This window comes from Sinohyriopsis cumingii, chromosome 11, assembly GCF_028554795.1.
Source record: "Sinohyriopsis cumingii isolate HCF-2022 chromosome 11, ASM2855479v2, whole genome shotgun sequence".
Classification (NCBI taxonomy): domain Eukaryota; kingdom Metazoa; phylum Mollusca; class Bivalvia; order Unionida; family Unionidae; genus Sinohyriopsis; species Sinohyriopsis cumingii.
In genome coordinates, this window is record NC_142971.1 from 73,323,906 (window position 1) to 73,329,905 (window position 6,000).

General features: G+C 31.4%; 1 long non-coding RNA gene across 1 annotated transcript in view; it reads left to right on the forward strand.

Moving 5' to 3' along the window:
* The window catches only part of LOC149788730 (uncharacterized), a 118,964-nt gene extending 113,435 nt beyond the window's left edge, over positions 1–5,529 (forward strand). Inside the window, exon 3 of the long non-coding RNA XR_016424425.1 lies at positions 4,114–5,529. This is a non-coding gene — a long non-coding RNA (uncharacterized LOC149788730). The remainder of the gene's footprint in view (positions 1–4,113) is intronic.
* Positions 5,530–6,000: the final 471 nt, after the last annotated feature.

Consider the following 6,000-nt stretch of genomic DNA (forward strand, 5'->3'; position numbering starts at 1 on the left):
TGAGTTCATTTCTGCTTGACCTGTTTGACTTTAAAAAAAATAATTTGTAAACAACTAATACATAGCTAAATTATTCACTATGTGTATGGGCTTAATATCAGGATCATTATCAATAGAATTAGTAAACATGTTTATTTGGGTCTAAGTTTTATCCAGGTTATGGTCTTGATTTTGTAAACATTAGTATCATTTTAGAATGTTTTGGATTAGTTAGTAGTATTTTAGACAATGCTAACTGTGACCGAAGGTCAAGAAGATAATTATGTAATCTTGTAATTGTGAGGACTTCGTCATTCGTGCTTCAACATCTAACACTTTCAAGTTATATTATGTTGTGTCCAGTTGGGATAAAGTTTTGCTTCAAATTGTTGAATTCAAGTTATTATTTTCTCTGAAAATACAAACGTGCTCTGATAAAACTCTTGGATAGAGGCATTCCCTGGAATTTATACTGAATTCAGACCTTGAATTATATCTCTGTGATTCAACAAAAGATTGTTGCTAAATAATCACTCTATAATCTATACCAGACACGTCATCATCGTCAACAAAAGCCGAACGTTATTGCAAAATGATGTTGCCTGTGTCCCATATTCTATTTATTTGGTTGGACAGTGGCATTGAATTATAACATGTTGAAACTACACTAGTAAATATTATTGGTTATATTAAGTTAGCTGAGACTATTTCGTTTACACGGAACGAATAAAAGCTACATCACCTGAGCCTGATTGAACACAATTATTCATTTGTTCTAAGCCATATCTATTTTTTTTAAAACTATTTGATAAACCGAATGTCAACTCGGTAATCAGTTAGTATTTTATTATGAAAGTTGTTGAATAATGCAAAGCTCGCAAAAGCCCGACATTATTCAACTCGTTTCATAAATTCGATATTAAATCATTACCTATTTGATATCATTTCAGATACCAAAACATGTTCCTTATCAAAGCAAATAATCGTTGATATTTCATGACTTTCCTTACATGTTTCGTCTCTGGCAGTGTACGTCGAATCGAATCTGTTTGACAGCCATAACATCAAACGATATGTCAATGAATAAGGCGAATGCGGCTTAGCACACTTGTATGAATAATTTTGTCCTTAATACCATGTTAAAATCTTACACTGTCCCTCCTCAAAAAATAAGACTCGAATGTACTACCATAACGATAATCTGAATGTGAATAACAGGTCATTATGAAATGATATTGGACGACAGCTAGATTACAACTTGTTAAGTTAGCTTTCGCTGATTAATACTCTTAATTTCTTAACGTTTTCTGTTAATACTATGTTTTTTCCGTTCCGTTTTGTTTTCATCTTTAATAGTACAAGAAGGGGAGGATACCTACCTACCTACACCTATGAGATTCAGTGAGAAGATGTCTTCCTCTATCATGGTGGTTCTATCTCATAGGATAGCTTCTAGTGTGATTGCAATGCATCTTATAATATCATTAGTCGAAATCAGTAAATAGTAATGTAAATAATGTTGCATTACGCTTTTGTCCTTTTAGGGCAAACGAAACGATTGTTTTCTCTTCGTTTTCTCCCAAAAGGTGATAAAGAATGAAGAGATGTATCTGACTCAGTTGCGTAAAATAATGTACAAGCACGTTCATAATTCTTAGAGGCTACTATCAAAGATGTGTTAGGATGGTTTACTTTGGTAGTACATCAATCAACACAATATATCATTCACATTTAATATGATACAAAAACAGTCTTTTCAATATAAAAGAAAATAAAGTTTTGATGCAATTTTCTTATCCAAATATCGACGAATAGATACTCAAAGAAAACAATAAATTATTCTGTAGGGATCATGACTAATTTGGTAATGGCAAACAGTTGAACAAATATCAGTTGAACTAAGATGGCTGAAAAAACCGGTTCTAATATTAAGCAAAACTGAGTGGATTATATCTTCACTAACTTTTCAGTTATTGTCCAACCATCAAAAGGCAGTGTAATCAATATATTATGTAATTTTGTACTTTCCCAGATAAATACAAATTAAATTGAATCATTAAAACAAAAGAAATAAAACTAGAAATACGTCTAAACTAATTACTTTTATACGCCCCCAAAAATGTAAACATCACCTTCTTCGCCCTGTGATTTTCAGATATGCACCTATTATTAGTACTTTATGAGTTTCGTGATGCTCCCTTGACCCATCCAAATAGTTAAAGTGAAATTATCCTAGGTAAAATGTATTACAAAGCCAAAGCTAAAAAAGGAAATAGTCATTGCAAAATAGCTATAATCACACACTGGATACTTTGCAAATATATAGACCCTTTTAAAGAATTTAGATCAAAGATGGCTACAGACAAAATGTTAGTTATAAAGATATTGTTCTTCTTATTAAAACACAAATACAAACGATATTGACACCAGTTAAAGAAAATAATATAAATTTGTTAGAATGTAAAACAGTAATTTGTATTCTTTCAACTTTAGTCTAGGTACTTTACTATTACTGTTTGAAGTTACACAGCAAGATCTTTTATTCTTTTATCCTTTAAATACATTCACATCAGGATATTTTACAGATATATCAAGATAACAGAGGAAAGGTATATTACAGATATCAAATAAAGAACATGTTGTACATGTATTACATTAGAAAACTGCAATTATATTTTTTCAACTGTTGTCTTCGCATTCGAATGTTTAAATATAAATTTGAAATTTTGTACTGAAATAAGATTTTGTCACCATTTATGCATTCATCATATGTCTCTTAAACTAATTCACAAGACTTCAAAAATGACTTTCAAAAAATTAGCGCTAACGCACAGTGGTAATTTTTTTAATGCACATAGGGTTGCCAGCATGTATCATACTTTACTGGTCAAAGATGTACAAACAATACAAAAAAGTAATATGTTAAACCATATAGATTCAAATTGGCGTTAATATGAATGAAAATACACTAACACTTCCACTGACCTGTTTTGAATTGCCTTATCCGTTTATATCTGATTTAGTCTCATCTAACTTGGAAATGCCTCGTAAAGCCACTAGGACTGGAGATAGGGTTTTGAAAATTAGTACCTTTCAAACCTGCTGTTGTAATGTATGGTAAAATGCCACAAGCCTGTCTACATTCTGATTCGATATATATTCTCACATATAGTGGATACATGTAAATGCTAAAGAAACAATAGGAGTAATCCTTCCCGAATATTGACCTTCTAATATTTCTCATGATCCTAAAATATATCACGCTTTTCTTGGGATTATTTGTTTGATACAGCAATACTTGGATTTTAATGTTGCATGTTTCTAATATATACTAAATGAAATCTGAACTTTAAATTTAGCGTAAACAAGCGAATATATCTAGGTGGGGCTAAGATTTATTTATTTTCATTACAACTAATGAAGAAAGATGAAGGGTACATCTTAATTAAAAACTCAAATGTGGATTACACTGAATGATTTACTTAGGTTCCGGTTTCATTGTGCTAAAACAGTAATGTGACTCTAAACAAAATGTGAATGATCAGTTCTTACTTGATTCGTTTGTTTTAACTGGAATGCTTACAGATATCTATCAACAATCTTTTATTTCTTTAAATGATAATGATAATATCATTTAATTCATTTACGGTAGAAATATCTATAATGTGTATTTTCGTTTTGTCTGTGATTATAGAGTGTAATAGTTACGTATAAACAACAATTACATAGCTGATTTTTGTCCATGAATGTAGATTATAATTTCAGATAATGACGTTTATAAATAGGTTTTTAGATTAGCTTTTAAGTTTTAGCCGCAGCCTTCATAATGAATCAGTTTACTGTTTCAGGTAACTTTCCATTGATATAATTGAGTATTGAGACATTTTAGGTGGGATGAATTGGGACGTAGAGTCATACTAGGATCGTGAAGATGTATATATAAGAAGATAAGTGAACATTTATTTTAATTCCCATTTCCGTTCTTCTTTAATTTCAGCATGAATAGATATTTCCTGCTGTGTTTAGATTTTATTTGAGAGGAACCATTTGTTTAGCAATTATTTATTAAAATGATAAAGTATCATCATCATTGTACTAAACCTGATTTTGTGATTATTTTTAATTCATTTAAAGACGTTCCGGAAAATGCCGCTATAATGCATCAAGACGGATGGTACATCACCATAATGAAGATATGTGAATCATTCCGGACAGTATTATTTTGGACTTGTGATAGAACGTTTACTATTATTTTGGATATGATTCACAATACTGTAATTTCCTCCAAACAAAAAAGAAAATGAAATAATTTGTTATGTTGTAGAAACTTGGTTGTTTTTGCTTTTTTCTCGTACATAGTTTAAGAATATAGAGTCGTAAAAATATGTCATGAGCAACGGAGATCTGGAAGTACTAAAGTAATCTCTGGCAAACAAAATATCTCGAAGAAGAGCACGGAATGTCATTATATACATTATAAACTATTTCCACACAACTCTCAATACCACCATAATTGTCTGGCTGACCGCTACCCCACATTAAAGATGATGCGGCTTGGCCGTTCCACCACTTCCATTCTCTGTTTGCACCCACGGCTCGAAGTCCGATGAAAATTGAAGATGCTAATTCTTTCTTCATAACTGTGTGAATAGAATTTGTTTATATATTAAATGTTACATTTAATGATTTTGTATATATGAGTCTAGGTGTTTGTAAAACCTCTTTGATATGATATATATATAAAGAGAGAGAGAGAGAGAGGAGATAGAAAGTGAGATGGAGACAGTCCACCGATAAACAAAAAAGTTTGAATGATCAAAATAAGAATAATATTGAAACCTACTATAAATTACTTCCCTGTTCATCTGCAAGCGGTTGTATTGTTTTTTCAGTTAGTTTATACAAAGTTTGGGTTTATACTGGCTTACTTCATGGATAGAAGCTAGCTTTATAATTTAATGACTGATATAAATATTTTCCAAGCCATGACATAATTGAAAGTAATCGTCATGAAAATGCTTCAGCCTCAGTTTGACGGTACATTAACTGTGTTACATTACAAATGAAAACCAAGAAACAATAAAAAGGTTTGTTCTAGACCTATTCTAACATTATAACGGCAGGAGTTGTTCAAGTGCATGCAAACCTCAACGATTTGATTCTGAAATGGGATACTATATTATGTGCCAATTATTTGATTATAACTATAACTTGTGAAATCATTGCATATAATACCTTCTTGGATGAATCTGAATTCAGCCTCATTCCTGATTGTCATCAACTTCGCTCCCTCCGCTTCACATGTAATCATGGCGTTGCTGAAACTTCTGGAAACTGAATAAAACTTGTAGCACAGACCCAGTGACTGGTTGAAAATATATCCTTCGCCGCAGTGTTGTTTTTCTGTAAATAAGCATGTCATGAAAATTGTGACATAAACAATATTATATGAATGTTCCCTGCATATTGTTATTTGTTTTAAATGTGGAAGTAGTGTCTCTTTTTACGTGATATAGCTTGTATTTATGCATCACTTGTAGGTGTACCTTCAGTACCAATGTTATCTCACGATAGAGAATGCTCTCTCTCTCTCTCTCTCTCTCTCTCGTCATCAATGGAATTAGATAACTTTCTTATGGAAAATTAAAGATTGATCGATTCACTGACTGATCACTTGATTGAGCTGTTGATTTATATTTTGATTGATTTATTTATTTATTTCAAACTGTATCCCTCACTACTGAGTGAAGCACGCTGAAGAGCGTTTACAAATTTAAAATTATAATCTGTTGGACAGAACTCTTAAATGAACATTTAATTATTATATATTTTACTGACAAACTTTCGTAAATATTGTCATAGAGTCAGTTCTTCCGTTTGCATGTCAATATTCTATAATATCCTTTAACTTCCCCGACAGTTTTGTACAACCAGGAACTTGAACATTCGGTGCATTTGTATTATCCTTGTAAACAGTCTCAACAATTTGGAAGCTTTGATCTACTAGCTATCGGCTGACTT